At 42.5% G+C, this 26,713-nt stretch overlaps 1 protein-coding gene across 2 annotated transcripts in view; it reads left to right on the top strand.

Annotated features, from left to right (window-relative positions):
• KLHL29 (kelch like family member 29) overlaps nt 1–26,713 on the top strand; it is a 1,215,123-nt gene that overhangs the window by 5,089 nt on the left and 1,183,321 nt on the right. The gene's annotated exons all lie outside the window — the stretch shown is intronic.

The following is a 26,713-nucleotide window of genomic DNA, read 5'->3' on the forward strand; positions in this document are numbered from 1 at the left end:
AGAAAGTTGGACTTTTTCCTTTCTGTTCCCTCAGATTTGGATAGCCTTGGCTGAGAAGTCTTAAAAGACTTATTTCTAGATCACATCCAGTGGTTGGTAATTTTATCTTTTTTGTATTTGGTTTACTCAGTGAGTGATATTTATTTTATTCCATGTGCAACATTTTTATTTATTTTAGGAGGATGTTTATTCACCCTTCCTATACTATTCTTGAAGAATGAAGAACTGAGGTCTTCTTTTTTTTTTTTTTGGTCATCTGGGTGTCCATCAGTCTGAGGGATTCCATTGCCAATCTGGCAATTGGTTGGAGAAGGCATGGATACTCAGCTAATACCCATTGCACTGATGTTCACTTAGGGCAAACATTCTGTGGCCAGCCCAAAACGCTACACATGGTGGGATAAGTGGCCTAAAGAAGGAACCACAGGCACTGCCACACACCAGGAAGTGAAGACAGCCATTCTTCAGAGAGCTGGGCTCACACTACAGACTTATCAACGATGTTTCTAGTGCAGGTTCCTGCAGCCGGGGGAGAATCCAAGAAACATTTTCCATAGGCTTTGTGATGTTGCCTGGAAGTGGCTCCACCCAGACAGGAAGACTGGTGAGGAGATTGCCAAGACAATTCTCTTGGTGCAATTCCTAGACTGCTGCATAAGCCGACTGAGGCTGTGGGTGTACCAACAATAGAAGCTGCATTAGAGAAGGCCATAGAAGTGGCTGAGGCCTACCAGGCTCACTCTATGCCAGAGACAACGCACTCCCCATAGAAGTTATGGGATGGACTTAGAAGCTGACGAGGCCCTAAGAATCAGAAACTCTAGCTGCTGGAAGAACCGGTTATAAGCAGAGGCCTAAATGATGTTATATTATGCTATAGAACACACATACACATAATCTTTTATAAAAGCAAAACTCAATGGTTTTGCTTTTATAAAAGCAAAACACTCTCCTGTGCGTGCGCTGGGAGAGCAGGCGCTCTCCCACGATTTTACTGTATCAGCCTGTTAGTGACTATGGCACTAGAGATTGACAGAGAATGGCTATTAAAATTATGTTTGAAATATAGGAATGAGAGATTTATGGGATGCATTATAAGAGCTTTCCAGGATGTCTCTCGTGAGATCCAGAAGAGGAGAAAAGCAATCCTCTTGCTGAGACCTCAGGTCTTGTTAATTGGGAGGAAATATTTCCTCAAACGTCCATGCAAGTGAGTGGTTAAATATTTACAGAATACTTATGTTTTCTTTGAACTGCCCCAGTTAACTCAATTCCTAGTGGGGAAATCCCCCATAACTCCTGCAGCACCCTGTATAGATTCCCCTGATCTCTCAAAGTGGAAAAGAATCGCTGTTATGTATCTGTCTATTTCCTGAAAGAAAGGTTGTGAAGGATCCATCCCCATCCTTTTTGAGGACTTTAAAATAGAGAGATTGAAATTGACATGATTTCTTGGTTTAATGTTTATTCGTTATTTACATTGTATGTCAAATCTCTTGTATTTTTTTTCTATTCAAGAAATGTTCTTGTAATTATTGCAAATTGGTATAAATAAAAAAAAAAAAAAAAAGAGAACATCTTGAGGTAATCTAGGATCATGAGAATATACTTATTTTTACCAGAAACTTTGAAGCACTACCTCTGAGAAATATGAAAACTCTGATGGTTGTGACTGCCCTAATGGAAGATTTCTCTCAGCTGGGGTTCCCTAAAGAGATCCAGACAGATTAAGGAACCACTTTTGTCTCTAAAGTAATGAAGCAGCTCTGTAGCCTGCTTAAGGTGAAAACTCTGGGGTAGATTTTCAAAGGGGCACGCGCAAGCCCCGGGATGCGCGTAAGTCCCGGGGCTTGCATGGAGGGGCGTTTCGGGGGCATGGCGCGAGTGACGCGGCATTTCGGGGGCGGGCCCGGGGGCGTGGTGCTGGCCCAGGGGCGTGGTCGAGGCCTCCGGACCAGCCTCCAGATCGGGTGATGGCGCACGCAAATTTATGCCTGTTTCCGCAGGCGTAAATCTGCCAACAAAGGTAGGGGGGGTTTAGATAGGGCCGAGGGGGCGGGTTAGGGAGGGGAAGGTGAGGGGAGGCATAGGGAACAGGCAGCGTGCGCTGGGCTCGGCGCGCGCGCCGACCCCGGATTTTATAAGATACGTGCGTATCTTATAAAATCTAGTGTACTTTTGTTCGCGCCTGGTGCATGAACAAAAGTACGCCCATGCGTACATTTATAAAATCTACCCCAGCATGTACATCAATGTACCATCCTCAGAGCTACAGCCTTGTGGAGTGCTTCGGTCAGACACTTAAGCAAATGTGAGAGAGTTCGTAGATGAAGATGTTAAAAAAAAAATTGGGATTTGCTCCTGCCCTGTGTGCTATTTGCAATCTGCAAAGTGCCCCAGAGCTCACTGGGCTTTTCGCCTTTCGAGTTGTTATATGGTACAAAACCAAGAGGCGTATTAGATGTGGCTCAAGATACATGGGAGGATGAAAGAAACCCCAATCAGAAGATTGTGGACTATGTCATACAGGTACAAAAATGTCTCAAGAAAGCCAGGGAGCCAACCCGCTTATACTTCGAGAAAGCTCTGACTGATCAGACCTGTGTGTATAACCGTCCCATAGTTCAGAGAATCTTCCATCCCAGAGACCTGGTTCTCATTCTCTTGCCATCTTCAGAAAGCATGTTGCTCGCCTGTTGGCAAGGACCATATGAAGTCTTGGGAAAAAGAAGCTCAGCCAGATAAAATGAAGAACTCGTATTTACCATGTCAACCTGCTAAAGAAACAGGTTGCACAGGAGTGATACAAGGGGAATTCATCCCAGAGCATGGCTGTGAGGCAGAACAGACCCAGGGCCACTAGGGGAGGAGCTGTCAACTTCCCAGTTAGTGGACTTAAAGCAGCTGCTTAAGCATAATAAGGAAATCTTCTCCAGTTTGCTGGGACATACCCACTTTGGTCCAACATGATATCATTACTCTGCCAGGGGGTGATCGTACCTCAACGACCATTCCTGATTCCAGGCGTCGAATTATTGAGACAGAAGTGAAGGAAATGCTCCAGCTTGGTGTCATAGAAGAATCTAATAGTTGCTGGTCTTCACCCATAGTGCTGATGACAAAATTGGATGAGAACATAAGATTATATTTAGACTTAAAAAAAAAAAAAAAAAAAGTCAACTGTGTCTGTAAACTGGAAGCATACCCAATGCCTAGGGTGGATGAGCTGATTGAGCACCTCTGATTGGCTCAGTTCATCTTGACTCTGGATATCACCAAAGGATACTGGCAAGAAACCCTCATGCCAATGGTGAAGGAAAAGAAGGCCTTCTCGTTACTGGTGGGACTCTTCCAGTTTACAGCCCTCCAGTTTGACCTCCATGGCACTCTTGCAATGTTCCAGTGCTTGGTTGACCGTATGCTTTGCCCACACCAGGGCTATGCTGTCACATACCTGGACAACATAGTGCTATACAGCCCAAATTAGAGGACAAACCTAAGCCAACTCCAAGCTGTACTATCCACTTTGAGGAAAGCTGGGCTGAAGAAGGACCTGAAGAAGTGCTTGTTAGGAGGACAAGAAGTCCAATATCTTGGCTATACTTTAGGGAAGGGTCCAGTCCACTTGCAGTCCATGACAATTGAAGTGATTTATCAAGGTACTGGTCCTGCAAACCAAAGGGAAAGTAAGAGCATTCCTAGGCCTGACAGGCTACTATAGAAGGTTCATACCTAATTACTCCAAGAAGGCAAAACTGCTCACTGAGGGACGGATTTTAAAAGGAGCGCGAATAGCCTACTTTTGTTTGCGCTCCAGGCGCAAACAAAAGTACGCTAGATTTTAGTAGATACGCGCGGAGCCGCGCGTATCTGCTAAAAACCTGGATCGGCGCGTGCAAGGCTATGGATTTTGTATAGCCGGCGCGCGCCGAGCCGCACAGCCTACCCCCATTCCCTCCAAGGCCGCTCCGAAATCGGAGCGGCCTCGGAGGGAACTTTCCTTTGCCCTCCCCTCACCTTCCCCTCCCTTCCCCTACCTAACCCACCCGCCCGGCCCTGTCTAAACCCCTCCCTTACCTTTGTCGGGGGATTTACGCCTCCCAGAGGGAGGCGTAAATCCCCGCGCGTCAGCGGGCCTCTTGCGCGCCGGGACGCAACCTGGGGGCGGGTCCGGAGGGCGCGGCCACGCCCCCGGGCCGCCCCGGGCCGTAGCCACGCCCCCGGGCCCGCCCCCAGAACGCTCCCGACACGCCCCGAAAACGCCTCGCGGTTCGGGCCCACCCCCGACACGCCCCCCGACACGCCCCCTCCGAAAACCCCGGGACTTACGCGAGTCCCGGGGCTCTGCGCGCGCCGGTAGGCCTATGTAAAATAGGCTTACCGGCGCGCAGGGCCCTGCTCGCGTAAATCCGCCCGGTTTTGGGCGGATTTACGCGAGCAGGGCTCTGAAAATCCGCCCCTAAGCTTTTACTGAAGAAATCACCAGAAAAAGTTCAATGGTCAGCCAAGATAGAATTTTTTTCTGGGAGCTGAAGGAAGTGATCTGCTTCACCCTGCTCTTAAGTCCAGACTTTATGGAACCCTTCATCAAGCACACAGATGCCTCAGATGTAGGACTGGGGAGGTCCTCAGGCAAATGAAGGATGGCCAAGACAGTCCGGTAGCCTAAATAATTTGGAGAATCCTACCATGGGATAAGAAGTACTCTACAATGGAGAAGGAGGCCTTAACAGTAAAATGGACTCTATAAGCCTTATGGTATTACCTCTTGGGATGGCAGTTCACTCTGGTGATGGACCACCAACCACTCATATGGATAAACCAGAACAAGGAGAATAATTCCAGGGTGATGAGAGTTCCTAGCCCTGCAGCCCTTCCACTATAAAATTCAGCATAGAGCTGGGAAGGAGAGCATCAACGCTGACTATCTGTCAAGAGGTGTCCCTGACACAGGCAGGCACTCACCTAATTAAGGGTGAACTGAGGGGGAGGGTACGTGAGGGAATATACAAAAAAACTCCCTGAAACACAGGCTAGAGCCATCTATACCAGTCCGCCTTAAGGCACAGACCATCAAAGGATTCTGGTTCCTGGGAGAATCCCTTCCTAACAGTATAAAAGATCAGGGTCCAAAAGGGTTAGGAAGGCCCGGAGGAGCTGCTTCAAGCCATGGTATGCCCAAAATGCTACAGGACCAGATATCCACTGTTTTCATTTGCAGTCTGGAAATAGCCAGAGAAACTTGTACCAAGTACCATATTATTCATGTTGAACAACTTCAGTAGAGATTTCTTTTAATGTTGGAACACCACAACAGTGGCAACCCCTTTTTTTTTTATTGGCATTTAGAAGATCAGAGCATACCCAATGTCCAGGACTTGGATGCTTATCCTTCCTCCTCCCCCCACCCCAAACAAAGGATCTGCTTTGGACTTGTGTGAGAGTGAGTTCAGGACTTAGCCCAAGGAATGAGTGTGTGCCTCGTTACCTTAAAGAGAGCCTGGTTTGGGGTTAAATATAATTTTGGTTATACTCCGTATGAAGTTTAAAACTCTCAACTTGTTAGCCTCTAGCCTCCACCCCACCACCCTGCAAAAAAAAAAATAAATGCTATGGTTTACAGTCAAATTCAAAATTTGTTTCTGAAATTTCAAGAATTCAGTTATTAGTGTAGTCTGGCACTATAAACATTCAAAACTCCTGTGTTTCTTGGTTCTTTTGTTCCTTTTTTAGGATTATTCATGAATTTTTTATTTAGTACAGCTGTATAATTTTTTATACAAACACTTTTTTTTTCACTAAAATGCTGTTTTTAAATCTTATTTCCTGCATTCCCTCTAGTTTTTCACAGGACACAGGGGTGGGGTTCTGATACGAATGAACACAACACCTCTTAGATTAGGTTTGGCTTGACATACCAGTATCTATTTTCAGACTGGTTATCAACTGGAATAGATCTAAGCTGTTTATATCCTGTATGCATTTGAAATTATCCCATTATCTCTTCCTGTCTAATGATGGATATACATCCTTGTTAATCAGAAGATTCTGTAAACTATTCATCCTGTTGGTAAGATAACTTTAAATTAGAACTATTTCCTATTTTGTTCTTTTTAAATCAGAAATATTTAACTTTTTCCCTGATATTACCTAATGTAAATGTGTATTATTTGCTTAGTTCATGTGTGCCCAAGGTTGGGCTTGTGGATAGCCTTGGTTAAACTTGGGACAACTCTCATCTGAGAGTGGGTGAATTTGCACAGATGGTGGCACTCTCTCTAGCCTGCTAATTTGAGATAGCTGGCAGTTTGTAATATCTGGGCTTAAAATGTTCTCCCTCGCTGGTCTTTAAAGCAGCAGGACTGAAATAGTTTCTTTACTTTTTTTTTAGCTAATTGAGTTACCCGATTAAGCAACCAAAACGTTTCGTTCCTCAAGTTAACTCTAACTTTAATTTCTTGGGCATTATTAGTGTGATATGGCTCACAAAAGGTTCTCTTATTGAGCTGCTTAATCCATTATGAATTTAAGTAAGTAGGATTTTGATGAGTCAGCCTGACTGAAACCACAGTAAAGAAGGAAGACTTGGGAATAAAGACTCAAAGAGAAAGCAATAGAGCTGATAATAAGTTGACTTGTTTAAAAGAATATTGCTAGTGCTGTAGCTTAAATGGATGAATATATGTGTACTGATCTTTAGATGGTTGATAAACAGTGGATCAACTATTAGTTTCCTTTTTCTCAAAGGATAAAGGAACCTGGTTGCCATATTCTTCTACTTGGATACATAGAAATAAAGGTCAACAGATGGGGTACTGATACACTGACATTAGGGATAAAGCATAGGACTGCTTCTATGGCCAAGTCCAAAAGCAAAGAATGTTAATTCAGACAACGCTGCTTGATCAGGCAGGCTGTTCACCACATAAAAATTTTGCTATCAGTAATTTGTTATGGGTTAGACTAGAGGTTCCCAAACTTGTCCTTTGGGACCTCTAGCCAGTTGGGTTTTCAGGATATCCACAATGAGCATGCATGAGCTAAAATTTGCATGACTGGATGGGGGTCCTCCAGAACAGGTTTGGGAACCACTGGGTTAGACAGTTGCTTGGTTTCGATTGTAAATGTTACTAACCTTAACATAAGGCATGGGGTAAACTGCATGGAGTGGCAGTTACTACCATAAGAAATTTGCTGGGCAGAGTAGATGGACCATTTAGTATTTTTCTGCCGTCAATACTATGTAACATAAATTGCAAATGGTATCTTTTTTTTCTAGAGTAACTTTAATGCTTATATGATCAGCCTCCTGGTAAGGTAAACATTCATAATTGCCTTAGCATTTGTCATAGAAAAGAAATATTTTCATTATCTTCCTGCTAGATCAGATCAGTCCCTTGTGTATGATTTCCCCACCTACCAGCTGATAGAGACAGAGGACCAGCCCCCCCCCTTTTTTTTTTTTTTGTTACCTCCCCTGGTTATAGCAGCAGTGTAGGTTAGGCCTTTGCCTGTAGACCCTGTTTCCATCAAGTGGTGGATGTATATACATTGTCTTGTGAATCTGTAGATCGAATTGCCTCCTAGAGCCTTGGTTTGGCCTAGGCCTGGTAGAGAGTACTTAGCTTGCACTTGGCATATCGGTTTGTTTGCTCCCAGTTGAGCCTCCTCCCAGGGACGCTCCCCTGGATGAGAGGGCCTCTGGTTGGAACCCATGTTCCCTAGGGTCCTGATAGATTGCACCTAGTAGGTAGCTCCCACCTGCGAAAGAGAAACTGGCCCACTTGGGTGTCAGGAACAGTCCTGGCAGAAGCTTGAGAGAGAATTTCAGCACTTGCTTCAGTTTGTCCTTCCTCCTATCCCAATAATGAATAAAGTTATAAAAACAAAAAAAAAAAACCCCAGAAAGAGGATGTACAAAGACCTTCCTATGCAACAGATGCATTGGCGGCAGGCCTCTGGATAAGTAAGTGCAGATATTGAGGGGAGGTCCACAGGCAGATCTCTTAGCTGTTGGGGACCATCCACATGTGAAAAAATGTATAAAATAATGAGAGAAACTGGTGCAGCAGCCTGTGGCAATCAACTTATCTCTGGCATTGTGGGGTCTTTCTGCCCTGTTTGATGCAGAACCTCTGTCCCCTGGAGACATCTTGGAGCTGCAGAGATTGGATTGCCACGGGAGGACATAGTAGCTGCAGGATAGGATAACAGCTCTCAAACACCATGGCTGCATTCCTCTCCAGCCCCTCCTTCCCAGCCTTCAACATTTGGGGAGATAGGGGTCTTGGGTATCCCCCAGACATTGGCAGCCCTTCACTATCCCCTAGGGAGTCAGAACATCTGCCAGGGCATGTTTAGACCAGGGTTTGAGTTAATTATGCACCAGATTTTCTGCATTATGCAGAAGATTGGTGGTAGGACACTACCCTTCCCCCTTGGGGCCCAGAGGCTTCCAGGGCGTAGTGCTCCCACCTGACACCCTAGGCTCCCTGGAAGAATCAGTCTGGAGAGGACTTGGCTTCAGGGGGCTTGCAGGACTCTCTAGAGGATGTGGAATGTTCCTCTGAGGAAGGGGAGTCCTTTCAGAAGAGCATGAGCACAGTAGGAGCTACCTTCCCTCATAGTCATTTCACAGGTTGTATCCTCACTTAAGGTTTCACACCCTAAAGTAGAGGAACCCACTGAGGGAGATCCCATTTTAGAGGTGCTTGTCGGCCCTCTTGAGCCTTTCCCTTGCTGAAAGCCTTAAAACATATGGTTCTGTCTAAATGGGAATTGCCCCAGGAGGGATTACAACTAAATTACTGGCTAACACCCATGGAAACTTTCTGGAGGCTCCTATGAATTCTGGCAGTAATAAAGATTTCATTGGTATTCTGCTCATTCAATTCAACAAAATAAATGAGCAATATGATCAAACTTTCTTATCATATTTGTAGGACCAATGCGGCAAATGTTGAAAACAGCTAAAGTGCTTGAGGATCCACTTTAATGTTATTTGCAAACAAAAAAATAATTAAAATAAGTTTTAATCTTGAAACAGTTTGATACCCAGAATTAGGGCAAACCAATGTGAGCGCTATAATTCATTATAATTAAGCAGTACTTAGCTTCTTTTTTTTTTTTATCCTGCATAAGAGAAACCCCAACATGGAGCCATGTTTTGAACAGAGTCTGCTTCAGGGGGCTTTATATTGTCTTAATGATGCTCACTTGTGATCGATGGTCCATCGTTTGTTCAGCGTTTCACAAGTCTCTTAAAAAAAATTACAGCTGCTGCCCCCAACAAGGCTACCCCTCCCAGAAACTCATGGAAATTCCCAAGAGGCACCAATTTTTTGGCCCACCATGTCCCTCCCCACAGCCACAGCACAGTCTGCCCTCCGTCCAGCCTGATCCCCAGCTTCTCTAGCCTCCAGATATCACTCGTTTTCTGAGGGCTAGGAGCTCTTTGCACCACGTTCACACACACAACCTCTCAGCAAGTGGTAGCTAATCATACGCGTGGCACTTGGTGCAAAAGACTGGATAGCTTCCCCCTCACTGCTGAGCTATTGTCTGCAGCTTAATTTTGTTTAGTTCTTAGCGATTTAACATTTCTAAGAGAGTAGGGATGTTCAAACTAATGTACTTTTAATCTATTGATTTAGTTTATATTTGTAATCTCAGGAGGATTACTGACAATCGTACTTAGAGCAGTGGTCCCCAACCCTGTCCTGGGGACCCCCCCCAGCCAGTCTAGTTTTCAGGGTACCCACAATGAATATGCATAAGAGAAAATTTGCATGTTACGTTATGCAAATTTTCTCTTATGCATATTCATTGTGGGTACCCTGAAAACTAGACTGGCTGGGGGGGGGTCTCCAGGACAGGGGTGGGGACCACTGACTTATAACTACCCAGTTATACACCTTATTGACCCTTGTTTTGAATTAATTCCCTATTGTAACCAATAAATCTGTTTGAAAACTTAGAGAAAGTGGTGTTTTGGCACATGCCTTCCAATCTTCTGCTGCTGAAAAGAGGGGATGTGGGAGCTGAAGCCTAGATGGCTCATGGTACCCTCTAGAATAGGGGTGGCCAACTCCAGTCCTGAATAGCCACAGCCAGGCCAGGTTTTCAAGATATCCACAATGAATATGCATGAGAGAGGTTTGCATGCATTGCCTCCATTGTATGCAAATCTATCTCATGCATATTCTCTGTGGATATCCAGCAAACCTGGCCTGTTTGCGGTTCTCAAGTACTGGAGTTGGCCACCTCTGCTGGGAGAAGTAATCAGGTAAGCCTTTTAGTCCCTTGCAGCTAGAGTATAGGGACTGCAAAAGCTGAAACATAACTGGCTCGCAGTGTTCTCTGGAGTCATCCTGCTGGGGCTCCTGTGTAAAATATGCAAATGATGGAGAAGTCATATCATAAGGGTTCTTGTAAAGACCCAACCTAAGTTCCCTTTATAACCAGGGAGAGGTCACAATAAAAAGGGGCTGGTCCCCCCCCCCCCCCTATCTGAATCAGCTGGTGGGTGGGGAAATCCCAAGTTTAAGGTACTGGCCCAGATGGTCTCCAGGAAAGGAAATTAGCATGGAAGCACCAATTTCTCCTTTTCGCTTAATTTTAGTTGCTTTCGTTCATACTATTTCTGGTCTTTTATAGAAATTTTGGAGATTAAACCTTTTATGGACCATAGATGCATACTTTATGCCAGAGTATGCAACTATGGTCCTGGATCGCCACAAACAGGTCTGGTTTTCAGGATTCCCGCAGAATATGCATGCACTGCAACTCTCTCTCATTCATATTTACTATGGATATCCTGAAAACCAGACCTGTTTTATGCAGCACTCCTGGACCAGAGTTGCCTTCCTCTCTTTCTAAGTTATGTCAGGTGCAGGACCTGACAATTGAGGAATAATATCACAGTTTCTTTATGTAAACCCTTCTTCTCCCTGCTAAATGCCTAATATTTTTGGCTTTGTAGGTGCTCTCATTCAGGTTTACTTTCTACTTTATTTTTCTCTTAAATGTCTATCTTGTATTGTATCAATCAAAAATGTGTTGAATGACTCTTGTCATTTGATAAAATCTCTATGATCTACAATAATAAAATTGGCAGCTTCCTGCTGTTAAAAATGTAGCTGCATTAGACCAGTTCTGATTATTGATGGCATTACTGAGAATAGTTTGACTAAATCACTGATATTGAATTTTGACCTAACTTGCTATGCTCCTGTCTAGGTGGCAGAACTATTTTTTTTAACCTTTGTAAGTGTTATTGAGTGTCTAAACTAGTTAAGGTATTGTAGATACATCTAGTTTAAAAGTGATATTGTTTTTCTATAGAAATTTTTTTTTTTAAACATTGTTTTCCAAGAACAGATTTCATTGCCCTGCAGTGTGGATAGAAATTGTGACTAATGGGTTTAATATTACTAATCTGGTTGAAGAACTGTATGACAGAACCTAAACTAAAATTGGTAATTTTTTTTTATTTTTTTTTTTTTTGTGACCAGGTAATGTAATCTTGCCTACATTGATTGTGTCTGTCTTAATTTTTTCAAACTCTGTAGTGGTAAATCTTGCCTATTTTTATAGAGCTGTGTATGGATGAAGAAAATATTATTTATATATATATTATATATTTTTTTAAAAGGTTCAGGGAAAAGATGTGTTCTAGTGGCTTAAATAATGGAAAGGCAATCTCAGCCTGTTACAAAAGCTGAAAATCCAAGCCATGCCATTTGCTTTGTTGCATCCTTTAACAGACTTCAATATTCCAAACATTCTGCTTTAAAATTCATAGATGTTCTTTAATTTATTGATCTGCATTTACGGTGTACCATAGGTTCAGTGAACTTTAAAGCAAACTTGCTAATGGAATGAACTTATTATAAGCCCAGTGAAAGGAAAAAATAGATTGTTCAGATTCTCTAGTCAGATTGCACTGTATAGCTTTGGTTAGATGCCTTATATTCATCAACTAAGGGAGATTTAAAGTTGAACAGCTCGCTGAACAAGCTGGAAATGAAATGGGTATGTACTTGTGTCCTATAAATTCACAGAACGTTCTGGAAAGCAGTACATCATTTAGTTCACCCCCTGCATCCAGGCAGGACCCACTGTACCTAAACTGTTCCATTAAGGATGGTACAGTGCTTAACTACTCTTGAAAAATAACCTTAATCTCACCTACTACAATGTAAGCTGATGCTGTTTCTTGACTTGAGCAAACATTGGACAAGCAGGAGGTACTTTTTTTTTTTAAAAATATATATTTAGATGGAAATGTGAGTAATCAATAAAAATGAAAAATGCTAATGATGGTTTGATTATATAAATAAGCAAGCCCGTGACCTCATCTGCCTCCACTGTGGACAGCAAATAGATAATTGCCTTTCATATTGTTATCTTTTTTGATCATCTCCTTTTTTAAGTGAAATAAACAAATTCCTCCAACCTTTTCTCATAGGTCATTGCACTTGCATCTCTTCATAGTTACATTTTATTGGCAACTGGAATATCCACTGGAATAGCATTTCAGGTTTTAGTGTCATATTGTATAATTTGCATATATTCTGGAGCCTGGACTGGATTTTTTTATAAAACCTTTAAAGAATTATTTGTCAACCACTCAGTCTTAACACAGTTTTAGAGAGTGTGAGATGGACAGCGAGACTGTTTCAGCTGCATGGAGGAGGACTTGATCTTTATCATTGTGTTGGAGCCTGAGGGGTTTTGGCTCCAAAGCACATTTACCTTGTTAGGAGAAGGTTTACTTGTATAGCAGTAGAATTTCTTTATTAAACTATGCTTTGTCTTGTCTCTGTCATGGTCTGCCTTATTTATTGGAGGTCTGCTATTTAATATGAGTGTATTGTAACGCGAATGAAAATGTAAAGGTCCATATTCAGAGACATATTTAGACAGATATCTTTTTGAGTTATCAATCTAAATAGCAAATGTGGCATATTCAGCCACTCATCCAGCTAAATTATAGCCAGATAGCTACTTATCCGGCTATAATTTAGCCAGATAAAAAAGGGGCATTCTGGGAAGGGGTGATTGTTTGTCTAATTTGGCTGGATATTGCATATATCCAGCCATGTGCGGCCGGATAACTTGATACTTAGCTGGATATCATTTAAAATATATCCGTTTAAGTAGCACTGTAGAATGCAAAAGCTTTTAAATATAGGGGTCTCTGGGGCAGTCCCCTCCCTCCCCCTCCCTTGATATTTTATAAAGGTCCTATCAGGCCGTGCTCGACTCACTCCCCAGAACATTTTATGGAGTAGAAACTACTTTTTTTTTTTTGTCAGGAGCAATGGACCCTTTGCCACACTCCCAGCACCTCTTGGAGGTGCCAGGAACGGGGCAGAGGATCTCTTGCTGCCGGCAATTAAACAAAAAAAAAAAGACTGGGGGGAAGGGGGATCCATGCCGTATCTCATCTTTTGCGGGAGAGGGGCAGGCTGCACTTGAAATTGGTGTAAAAAATAAAAAAGATGATGGTTGCTTAGCGAGAAGTGCTGAAAGAGCTCTCTCCGTTTTACTATCTTTTGCCTAATTCCTGCTTTACTATGCTGCACACAAAACAGAAAGCCAAGTTGAGGGAGAATACTAACAATTCTCCCTTGTTGGACCTGCACCAACCTCGGATTGAGGGCTTCTTCGCTCCCAAGCTGGCTGTAACTCCGAGCGTGATGGCTGCTGTGGGGTCAGACACTGAGTGAAGGCCAGTCCCACTGGCTGAGATCTCGTTGAGCTCCAGAGCACCGAATACACCAGCTTGGATTTGGCGAGTCCTTAAAAAAAAAAAAAAAGGTTCTCAGGATTCCATTGGCCGTGATGCCTGTAATTACTAAGGCATATTACTTACTAAAATATTTGGAAGGATCTAATGGAAATGAATTACAGGATTCGCCTTTGGATTTAATGGATATTCTTGAATCAATACAGGAGACTAAGATTTATTTATTTAAAAACTTTTATATACCGGTATTAGTATGCATACATCATACCGGTTTACAATGTAACTTTAAAGGTAGAAATTACAATGAACAGGGAGGGCGAACAAGGAGGAGTATACAAAGAGCAGGAGGTGGAGGAATTAAAGCAATAAATAAAAACTGCAACGGACTATTTACAGGAATATACAAGGCGTAGGCAAGATACTTGCCTATGCCTTGTATATTCTCTAAAAGAGGGACATTGTTAGTTTCTTTTGCTTTTCGAAGAAATAGGACTACTGTCCTTAAATGTTTCTTTTGTAATAGATCATTTATATATTATTTTTTTTTATCATAATAGTTAAATGGATGTATCCAAATGTTACCTGAATAACTCAAGAGCATAGAAACGGATCTCATGAGAAGAAATTTTAAGTTTTGTCAAGGGTGGGGATGCCATTTTGTATTTGTATTACATTACCCTTGTAAGTGTTTGGTAAATTATTTAAATGAGAATTATGTTTTTCTTTGAACCTTCTCAACTCTGGACATTCCTGGATTCTCACACTTAGAAATCACTCTTTTTGTAGATTCAGCAATTGATAATTGAGTGTGGGTATTCTCACTACTCTTTTTTTTTTTTTTTTTCCATATTTTCATGGTAATTTCACTCTTTCTTCCTTGGTCTCCCCTTCTTCCTTTATTTATTTTAATTTTTTGAGGTTTGTGTACACTTTCTTATCTTATTCTTTGATTTAGGTATTGTATAAATTTTCAAATGTCACACACACACCTCATTCTGGTACAATATATTCTTGCTTTATTGTACAAATTGATGAAGAAAATAAAATTAAAATATTTTATTTATATTTCTTACCAGAATATCAGTATACAAATCATAATGATTCACAGCATAAATACAAATAAAATCATATACAATTTTAGATTAAAAAAAAATTAGGACAGTGCTACTTAGCTGGATATCATTTTAAAGATATCCAGTTAAGCAGCAAGTTATCTAGCCACACCAAGGCTGGATAACTTAAAAGAAATATAAATGGCTATAGTCAAACATAGCAGTGTTTGTTTTTTAAGTTATCCAGCTACATGTAGCCAGATAACTTTAAGTATATTCAGCAGGATGTTTATCCTGCTGAATATATGGGGCAAGATAACTTGTCTACTAACTTTCCTATTGAATATGGACCTCATAGTGTTTTAGGTTAGAAGACAATTCTGCTGTTGAGCATTTTGAGGGCAAAATGCAAAGCCAGTTCTCAGGGTAAAACACCCTGTAAACTATGGGCTGTAATCAAACAGCCTCATTTCTTCAGGCAACTTTTGGGCATGTGGGTCCTCACCATCATAAGAAGAGAGTACAAACTCCCGTCAGATTGGCTCCGGGGCTCGTATTGTCACCACATCAGGAGCTGCTTCAAAAGGAGCTCTCCTTCCTCTTGGACAGCAATGCATTTGAACCCTTTCCACCAGGGGAAAGAAGGTGGGGATTCTAAATCGGGTATTTCCTGATTCCAAAGAAAATCGTGGTACTCTGTCCCATCCTAGACCTAAGGGCCTTGAGCAAATTTAAAGAAAAAGTTCAAGATGTTTCCCTGGGTAACTAAATCCCTTTTTATTTTAATATTTCTAACATGTGCCATCTTCAGTTCTTTAAAAAGGGGACTGGCTATGATTACATACACATAGAGAGATTCCCCCATCAAAGGAAGTATTTCAGGTTTGTTGTAGGAGACCATCCCCTCAAGTATTGTAAGTGCTACCTTTTGGCCTGGTGTTAGCCCCAAATGTCTTGCTGTGGTGGCAGTGAACCTGTGCAAACTGAGGATGCATGTGTATCCCTATCAGAACTATTGACTGTTCAAGAGCATATCACAGATGGGTGCACAGAATCAATGTGCAAGACCATATAGGTGTTTGAGTTGCTAGGGTTCATCACCAACAACATCAAGTCCCACTTGAACCCATCGCCTCAGTCTCCTAGACACAATTCAGCAAGAGCCTTCCTTCTGCAACAGGGCAATCACCTTGATATCAACAGTGGAAAGCATCCAGACAAGACAGCAGATGTCAGTGTGGAGCATATTAAGGATGTTGGGCATTATGGGTTCAGCTATTTATTTATGTATTTATTTATTGTATTTATTTATTTAGAATTTTTATATACCGACATTCACGATACACATATCGAATCAGGTCGGTTTCCATAGAACAAAACAGTCGCTGTTAAGGCGTTACATAGAACAGGGTTTTTTTAGAACATGAGAACGTAGATATTAAACAAAGTTTCTGAACATAAGAATGTGACTATTAAATAAATATCAATAACATGTCAAACAGATTTTAAAAGTCGTAGAAAATAAGTGTCTACAATAGATATTTGTCACTCCCTTAGCATGTCTCCACATGAGGAGAGCCCAGTGAACAATCAGATTACATTGGCTTAGGCCACATGGAATCTGTTTGGCAGCATCCAAGTCACACAACTCTCGGAGACTCTGTCCTGGTGGCAGGTAGAGATGTGAATCTGTTCTGGTATCATGTTCGTAGAACCGTGGGAAATCTTTGTTTCCTGCGGTTCTGACCGCTTTTTTCTTTTTAGGCTGTCCCGAGCCAAAAAAAAAAACCAGCCCCACCCTTACACTTTAAATCTAATTTAGAATTCCCCCCCCCCCCCAAAAAAAAAACTTTCCTAAATTACCTGGTGGTCCAGCGGGGATCCTGGGAGCGATCTCCCGCTTTCGGCTGCCAATAAACAAAATGGTGCCGCTGGCCCTTTGCCCTTACCATGTGACTGGGGCTATCTGTGCCATTGGCTGTCCACTGTCACATGGTAGGAGCAATGGACAGCCGGTGCCATCTTAAAAAATGACGCGGGCCATCCTTTGCTCCTACCATGTGATAGGGGCCGGCCAATGGCACCGATTGCCCTTACCATGTGACAGGGGCTAAGGGCCATCAGCGCCATTTTGATTAGTGGCAGCCAATGGCCCGAGAGTGGGAGATTGCTCCCAGGACCCCCGCTGGACCACCAGGTACTTTAGGAAAGTTTTTTATTTTTTTTAACATTTCTTTATTAACTTTTCAGTAAAGAATACAAATACGAACATGGCAAAAGAGTCGGGGTGGGTTTGGGTTTTTTTTTCCTGTGCCCTTTCTCCCCCGCCTTCCCCACCAAAACGATAGGAAAATCCTATTACATTTTGCGTAGTTTTATTATCGCTTTTGGGGACCCCTGATACTTGATGGATTAGAAAATATCGCACAATATTTTCATCCGTCAGAAAAAAGATGCACATCCCTAGTGGTGGGAGAGTTCCAATCTGACCAGGGTACACTAATTTTTTTTTGTTTTGTTTTTTAATTTCTCAAATCAAAAATTTCCTCACCATAGATATCTCCAACCTGGGGTAGAGAGCTTACTTGGAGGGGGCTCTGCACCCAGAGTTATCTTGTCTGCTCAGGAAAAGCTTCATCTTATAAACTTCCTGGAGCTAAGGGCAATCTGGTGTGTTCCAAAGACTTTTTCAGAGATTGGCTAGCTAACAAAGTAGTCCTGGTCCAAACGGACAATCAAGTTGTGAGGTTCTACATCAACAAGCAGGGAGGCATGGAATCATACTTTCTGTTTCATGGGACTGGACCATCTCTCAAGGGATGGTTCCCATATATCTGGCAAGCATGGATAATGTCATGGCAGACTGTCAAGTTTCTGAAGCCCCACAAATGGAGGGGGAGATATCAAATTGGATATTCTGTGAGTGGGACATGCCTGGGTTGGATCAGTTTGCATCCCTTCGGAACAGGAAACTAGCTTCTGACACCTTTTCCTTCATTTGGGTCTGGGGTCTACTGTACATGTATCCTCTTATATTGCTAGTCATGAATACTCTGCTGAAAGAAGACAAGGAGACCATGATACTTATAGCCTTATTTTGGCTAAGACAGATTTGAACTTGCTCCTCAGGGAGATGTCCATAAGATAAACTATCAGGCTGGGGTTTTGCCCAAACCTCATTACTCAGGATCAAGGCAGGTTGCATCAGCCCAACATCTTGTCCCTGGGTCTCACTGCTTGGATGTTGAAAAGGTGACTGCAACCACTTGATCTTTCGGAGGGATCGCTTGTGGTGTTTTTTTTGTTTTGTTTTGGTTTTCTTTTAGCTTCACGAGAAGATTCTGCTAAAATATCTTATGGACTTAAATGGAGGAAGTTTGCCTCGTGGTATGAGCAAAAGGCCCTAGATCTTTTCTCCTGCTCCATACAAACTGACTTCTTTCTATATTTATCCAAGTCAGGTCTCAATAATAACTCTGAAAGAGTTCACCTTGGTGCAGATCCATTTTTGTACAGCCTTTGACTGTCCAGTTTATATGGGGCCTGCTTCATTTTGAAGCCTCCCATCAGGCATCCATCTGTATCTTGGGACTTTAACGTGGTTCTGCCCCAATTAATGAAAGCTTCCTTTGAGCCTCTGTGACCTCCAGTACCTGATCTGGAAGACTGTGTTTTTGGTGGTGATTACTTCAGTGCACGGAGTCAGTGAGCTCCAGGCTCTAGTAACTTATCCATCTTTATACCAGGTTTCATCCAGATAGGGTGCTTTTGTGCACCCATCCTAAGGTGATGTTAGAACTCCATTTTAATCATTAAATCATCTTCTAACGCTTTCTTCTCAGGCCACATGTCCAGAAAAGTGAACATTAACTGCACAGTTTGCACTGCAAGAGAGCCTTGGCCTTCTACCTGAAGCAGTCTGAAGCCCATAGAAAGTTCATCCAGCTTTTTGTTTCATTTGACACCAACAAACTGGGGAGTGTTGTTGCCAAACTGACTTGCACAATCTTCTAGCCAACTGGATCATCTCCTGTTATACCCAGGTGCGACTGAATCTGGTAGACCATGTTAAGGCTCACTCTGTCCGAGCCATGGCAATCAGTGGCTCACCAAAGATCATGACTCAGTCTTGCAGATCTCCACAGACTGCAGTTCTCTCTATACATTCATATTTTATTTATAGAATAGCTGCAGATGAGCAAAAGCCATTTGCAGCTTTACAATAGATAATGTAAAGAATTTAAATAGTAGCAGTTAAATACCTTTTTAATGCCAAATTGAAATGTCTAAACATCTTGCTATTGTTTGGATGGGTCTCCTGATACAATAAGTTGTCCAGTCTGTCCTGTGGAATCTGTTTTGAGGTCTAGAACCCAACTCCACTCCCTCCTAGAACCCATTCTTTCTGTTCCAGGCTGCCCTTCATAGATAAGATATAAAATGGAAAAATGGTATGTTGCCAACAGAAACAGTTTGTGCATCTTAGCACTTGGTGTTGCCTTGAACGAAAAAAAAGGGGAAATAGTTTGTAGTTAGGCATTCCCCACATGTGAGGACTACAGGTGTTCTAAGAGGACAGAAGGATGGCACCTGTTTCCCCTTGGTGTTGGCTTCTCCTTAAAATCATAAGGAACAAGACTGAAGGGGACCTCTGTATGATTGCATAGTACAGTGGCATGCCCAGTGAGGCATAGTCAAAGTTCTAGAAACTTTTGGCATAAAGGTTCTGGGCTGTGTTCCTTGGGATGATGTTACCCTATGTGTGAAGACTGATATCTTACTGTCCTCTGAGAACACCTGTTGCAGGTAAGCAACTCTTGCTTTCTCAAGGATTCTCTCACTCACACACACTCACATTCACTCAAGGCTGGATTAACGGACTTACCTGTAGGGATGCCCAAACTTCACCATATCCTGCTATGGCGAATAGCTGGTATCTGCATAAAATGAACTCAAAAGTCCCCACAAGAAGATGTTTGTTCACTGACTCTCTGACATTCACACATGCTCGTTGTCTCACATAAGTTTAAAAAAAAACAATGTATTTATACTGGCAGTTTAGGGAGAGATCAAAGCAGGGTCTGGGTGGGAGACCTGTTGACAATTTAGGGGATGGGGTAGGCTGCAAGGCCCTGACACTGTTGTAGGTTTTTTTGGGTTGTTTTTTTTTTACATTTTTTTGCCGCAGCCCAATGATGAGGTAGACTGGCAGCAGAAGAAAGCATTAGGAAACCTTGAAACAGCAATGGGAGGTCTTGTGGCTACCCCCTGCAGTAGAGCTGGAGAAGAAAGGTGGCCAGAGTGCTTCTTGCAAGGGTAGTGGTAGTAGTGGAGGTGGGGGTTTGCGAGAGCATCTGCTGCTGGGGACAGGGGACGGGTGTGTGCTTGAGAAAGCAGCCGCCTCTATGGGGAAAATAAGCAGGCAAGAGTGAGTGGAGAGACTTGAAGGAGGTTCCTGCTGTATGAGAACTGCTGTAGAATCTGGTGGTGTTTGCAGTTGCTCTGCAGGTATGGAGTGCTGTGACAAACACCAACCATGTGATTTGGCCTGTCTGACCCACTGGGGTATGTCCAAAGCCCTGATAGCTGCCGCATATGCAGGAACGGGTAGGCCTAAAGTAGTTAACCAATCCAGATGTTCATACTGCACAGATTTTCTGCTTTCTCCTTCTAGTAGGAGGGGTTGCCATCCGAGAGTGGGGAGGTCTGCTCATGGTGAAGAACTGAGAAGAGTCTATGCACAATGAGAGGAGCTGAGGGTAGAGAGAAAAAAAAAAGTATCAGGCAGGGAAGCGAGGAGGCTGCAGGAGGATCTGTAGGGTAAAGGTTGGGGCAGGTGGGTGATGTGCCCATGTGAAGAAAGCTGAGAGCATAGAGAATGAAGTGTAAGGCTGCACAGGCCTTACTATATTATTAAATTGTGTCCATCTCTAACCTTGAGAATTTTCCAGCAAGGGGATGTTCTGGGAGGTGTGTCTCCAGGAGCTGAATGCTCTTTCCAAAGGGAAGGGGGATGTGGTGGATTTAGTTAGGGTATTTCCACAAGCACTGGGAGGAGTTGGGAGAGAAGGATTTCTGTGACTGAGGAATTTGTAGTCTTGGATCTTTAGCATTGTGAGGACTAGAGAGCGGCTGTGAAAAGCCACGAGAAGGGCAAAGGGAGCTCTTTCATGATGAGCCAAGGTTTTGTCTGGGAAGGAAAAGGACTCCTCTGTCAACAGGGGCACCAGCCTGCTTAGGGAAGCCCACAGCTGGAAATGTGACTGCAGGCAAAGAGAGGCTTCTGAGGTTCTTCGCTGGGGCCTTGGCAGGAGCCGAGACTGTGAAATTCATTTGGATTGTACTCTAGTATTGCGTGAAGAAAATTGTGAGTAATCGTTGTGGAGTTTTATTTGTTACCCACAGCTTCAGTCCAGTTTATCAGTAAACCACAAATACAGCTTGTACTTTTATCCTCAAGTGCTAGAGGAGCCATGGAGACAGAGTGGGGGAATTCATGGGTAACCAGTGGAGAAACAAAACCAGCCTTAGTTATCTGCATGCTGTGTGTAAGCAATAAGCATGTCTGTCTATCTTTCTCTCTTTTATGACTGGATATGTAACTACACCCATTTAAAGCTGGTGGTCTGGGGGAGCCGCCAGCCTCCTTCCATAATAGAGGTACATCGGAATTTGAATTTTAGATTTAAATACTCTTTCCAAACTCGAGCTCAAGGCAAGTTTATATATTCAGGTACAGTAGGTATTCTCCTGCTTACTGTACCTGATTTACTAAGTCTCTCTCTTCCCCCCCAATTCTGTGTCAGTTGGCAGATCTGTATCAGGTAGATGTAACTGTGTTTCTTTGTAACTAGAGACTGAGGAGTAAACTAATTCATCTACTTTAAACTTCCTTTTCGAGCCACCAGACATCCTGAGTTTGAATTCTCTTTAAAAGTAAGCAAAATTAATTGATATTCTAATGAGACAATTGCACTCACACCTGCGCTAATCATTTTACCGTAGAAGAAGAGGAGATCATATTCCTCATACAGGTGAGCGTTTCCTATGTTGTGGAGAGATTACTGCTGTAACCATTGATTCAATAAAAGGGATAGCTACCCGCACCATGAGGACGAACAATTAAGTTCCTGAAAGAAGAGAAATTCATCTTGTTATATCCTTTGCTAGATGCACTGTTGGTGAAAAAACTGTATGTAACCCCCTCTCTGGTTTAGGGGCACATGAGGGTCCCAGGGCTAATCCTTTAACTTTCTCCCACTCTGACATGGTTTTCTCCAATGGGGAGGACTAAATCCTTCAAGGCCAAAGATGGCTAGGGTGACTCAGTTTCTTTGCCGTGGGGGTGGGGGGTAACTCTCCTCCATCAACTTTCAGAGGATGTGAGTGCTAACAAAAGACTCTGGAGGCTCAGGCTGAGTGTCCAAATATAAATCTCTGCCCATTTGCTATTTAATAGCCAACAGTAATGTTAGCATCAGTTCTCCAATTTATCTGTGCAAGTGTCTTAGTACTGGGCAGGGAAGCTCTCACCCTTCTTAGACAAGCAAAGGTTCCCAATTGGGTGGGGTATCCTTAGCTGGGACAGAAAACTCCTTCCAAAAATACTGATGGCAAAATGGACTAGTCTCTGCACAGTCTCACAAAGTGTCTGTCTCTTTCCCAGGGTGAAGACTTCAGGTGGGTGTCTTCACACTAGATCTTACTCACGGTTCTCCTCTTCAGTTGTCTCAATGGGATTTTCCTTAGGAAAAGTCCAGTAGCAGGGAACACAGCATCTCTCTACAGGCAGGAAGAGTGGCTCACACTTCCTCCTAGGAACTCAGAAAGAAATCTTAACAAAAAGGGCAGAAAAAGTAGAACTCTTGGGTCAGTGGATCACTATTTGGAATCTTCTCTACCTCCTGTCCTGATCTAACCTAACTGATGGATACTCCAAATTCCTCTAGCCTGTTGTACCAGGGCCCTCACAAATGGAATTCTGAAAAAGGGGAAAAAGCATCAAAAAGTCTCAAACATATGGAACTAGCACCAAGTAGGTGCTGGTCCACTTCCCACTAGGGTATTGGCCCAGGCTGTGAAACCCAGTACCCAAGCAGGAGAACAACTAACCAAAAATATCACACCTAGCAGTACTGCACACTGCTTTTATATATAGCAGGGGGCTGGCCATTCCGGCAACCTCAGTGGAGTAACTGTTCTGAATGGTGCGCCACTCCTAGCTCACAGGGTTCAAGACTAGAGCCATATTGCGATGATCCCAAGTTGAGGGAGCCAAATACCATTGTGTCTTTAGAGAAGGGGGTCAAGGGCATATAAGGCTTTATAAGGCTCATAGCTTTTAACTTTTTTGGGCATGTTTGTGGTTCTGGGGTCAGGATAGGTGGTCACTAAAACCACCAGGGAGTTTTCTATGGGGGCACGGGGAGAAGGGAATGGGTCGTATGGTCCCATTTAAACCCACAGGCTTATTTGCATGATGCAGGGTGCACTTGGGCTAGCCACAAAATATAACAAAACCCCTGAGGTGTAGCAATTTTTTTTTTCCTTTTTTGTAGTGAAAACAGGCCTGCAAAGACAGGCTAAGAGAGAATTTTAAATGAAGTTGGCTGTAGAGGCAAAAACTCACAGTAAAAACTTTTTAAAATATATCCGAAGCAGAAAGCCTATGAGGGAGTCAGTTGGACCGTTAGATGATCAAGGGGTTAAAGGGGCACTTAGAGAAGATAAGGCCATCGCAGAAAGATTAAATGATTTCTTTGCTTTGGTGTTTACTGAAGAGGATGTTGGGGAGGTACCCGTAATGGAGAAGGTTTTCATGGGTAATGATTCAGATGGACTGAATCAAATCACGGTGAACCTAGAAGATGTGGTAGGCCTGATTGACAAACTGAAGAGTAGTAAATCACCTGGACCGGATGGTATACACCCCACAGTTCTGAAGGAACTAAAAAATGAAATTTCATACCTATTAGTAAAAATTTGTAACCTATCATTAAAATCATCCATTGTACCTGAAGACTGGAGGATAGCAAATGTAACCCCAATATTTAAAAAGGGCTCCAGGGGCGATTCGGGAAACTACAGACCGGTTAGCCTGACTTCAGTGCCAGGAAAAATAGTGGAAAGTGTTCTAAACATCAAAATCACAGAACATATAGAAAGACATGGTTTAATGGAACAAAGTCAGCATGGCTTTACCCAGGGCAAGTCTTGCCTCACAAATCTGCTTCACTTTTTTGAAGGAATTAATAAACATGTGGATAAAGGTGAACCGGTAGATGTAGTATACTTGGATTTTCAAAAGGCATTTGACAAAGTTCCTCATGAGAGGCTTCTAGGAAAAGTAAAACGTCATGGGATAGGTGGCGATGTCCTTTTGTGGATTGCAAACTGGCTAAAAGACAGGAAACAGAGAGTAGGATTAAATGGACAATTTTCTCAGTGGAAGGGCGTGGACAGTGGAGTGCCTCAGGGATCTGTATTGGGACCCTTACTTTTCAATATATTTATAAATGATCTGGAAAGAAATACGACGAGTGAGATAATCAAATTTGCAGATGACACAAAATTGTTCAGAGTAGTTAAATCACAAGCAGATTGTGATAAATTGCAGGAAGACCTTGTGAGCCTGGAAAATTGGGCATCCAAATGGCAGATGAAATTTAATGTGGATAAGTGCAAGGTGATGCGTATAGGGAAAAATAACCCATGCTATAATTACACAATGTTGGGTTCCATATTAGGTGCTACAACCCAAGAAAGAGATCTAGGCGTCATAGTGGATAACACATTGGAATTGTTGGTTCAGTGTGCTGCAGCAGTCAAAAAAGCAAACAGAATATTGAATTATTAGAAAGGGAATGGTAAATAAAACGGAAAATGTCATAATGCCTCTGTATCGCTCCATGGTGAGACCGCACCTTGAATATTGTGTACAATTCTGGTCGCCGCATCTCAAAAAAGATATAATTGCGATGGAGAAGGTACAGAGAAGGGCTACCAAAATGATAAGGGGAATGGAACTGCTCCCCTATGAGGAAAGACTAGAGAGGTTGGGACTTTTCAGCTTGGAGGGGGGATATGATAGAGATGTTTAAAATTATGAGAGGTCTAGAAATGGTAGATGTGAATCAGTTTTTTACTCTTTCGGATAGTAGAAAGACTAGGGGGCACTCCATGAAATTAGCATGGGGCACATTTAAAACTAATCGGAGAAAGTTCTTTTTTACTCAACGCACAATTAAACTCTGGAATTTGTTGCCAGAGGATGTGGTTAGTGCAGTTGGTATAGCTGTGTTTAAAAAAGGATTGGATAAGTTCTTGGAGGAGAAGTCCATTACCTGCTATTAAGTTCACTTAGAGAATAGCCACTGCCATTAACCATGTTAACAGGGAATAGACTTTAGTTTTTGGGTACTTGCCAGGTTCTTATGGCCTGGATTGGCCACTGTTGGAAACAGGATGCTGGGCTTGATGGACCCTTGGTCTGACCCAGTATGGCATTTTCTTATGCTCTTATGTTGTTCATGTAGCCATTTTTGCAAAATTACTAACAGATTGCTTTGAATGATTTTGCATCACAGCAGCTTAATACTATGTAATTTCAATAAACTATCAAGTGTAGTGCCTGAGAAATTACATTAAACTCAGAATTTTTTTTTTCACAAAAAGGGATTTTGTGAACATTTTGTCAAATTCCCACATTTTCACACTTTTGTGAAATTTTTCACACACATCCATTTTGTGAAAACATGTCACAGTTTTGTTTATTGGTCTCACAGATTTTCTGGAAAGTGTCAGGAATAAAAATAACTAAGAAATCCAAGTTAGTCTTAGAGAATTTACCAGATTAGTGTCAGATTCTCCCAAAATGATGATCTCAGTTGTACCGAAGGCAGTTTATTAACCTGGTGGTATTTGTGGTATTCTCCTTAACTGGATCTTTAAAGAAGCCCCTATTTTATCTCACTGTTATAATGTTTTTTTGTCTGGTAGTTCCTTCTTTCTTTTTCTTTCATTTTGATGAGAACTAGTGCTGGGAATCTGATGCTGTGAGTCTTCATTCTCAACTACCCAGGGATGGGTTCCATCTGTTCCTTGTCTGGTCATTTGCATTTAACATTCTTTAGGCTGGGACTTATGCACCAGGGTTCATTCTAGAACCCTGTATCATGGGCTCTAAATCTGGCCACCAGGTGTCACCTTTAACTATGACCATAACTCGTCCACCTCAAGGGCCTGTCAGTGCTGTCTCCAGAAGACCTGACCTGGGGACCAAATCTGGGAACTTCTGCATAAGACACCTAGCTGGTCTTTACTGTTGTAATTTAATGATCCATTACTTGGAGATGTAAAAGGTAAGCCTATTTTGGGATCGTGAGAAAGATGCATTTTTAGGTTAATGATGGAGGTTTATAACCTATATTTCCTGAGCATGTTAAAATCACTCCTTAAGAGGAGCTGAGTGTACTGAGCTGCATGCAAGATTGATTAGGAACAGAACATACAGATAGGAGCCTGGTTGCTATTATAATAAAGTCAGGGGAACCTCCTTTTACCTAATGGATCAAGAATTAAACATTTTGATAGAAACAGAAATATGGGAAAAAAATGTATATAAATGATGCTGCTTTAGTCACGCGAGTAAGGAAAACCTGTAGCTTGTTTTGAAGACAAGTTATTTATATAGCGCTATTAGATGTACACAGCATAGTTGGACGTGGTGCTATTGATCAATATTTCCTAACTGGTGTGCTTTCAGACCTCATCAGGTCAGCCATGGGAAAGTCACCACTGCCTGATCAAATCAGACCAGCTCCTTGCAGCAACAAGTCACCAGTGGTGGCTCCTAAACATGTAGGAGCTTCTTTCTGAGAACATGTGCAATCATGCATGTCTCTTCTTC

This window comes from Rhinatrema bivittatum, chromosome 3, assembly GCF_901001135.1.
Source record: "Rhinatrema bivittatum chromosome 3, aRhiBiv1.1, whole genome shotgun sequence".
NCBI classification, from domain to species: Eukaryota; Metazoa; Chordata; class Amphibia; order Gymnophiona; family Rhinatrematidae; genus Rhinatrema; species Rhinatrema bivittatum.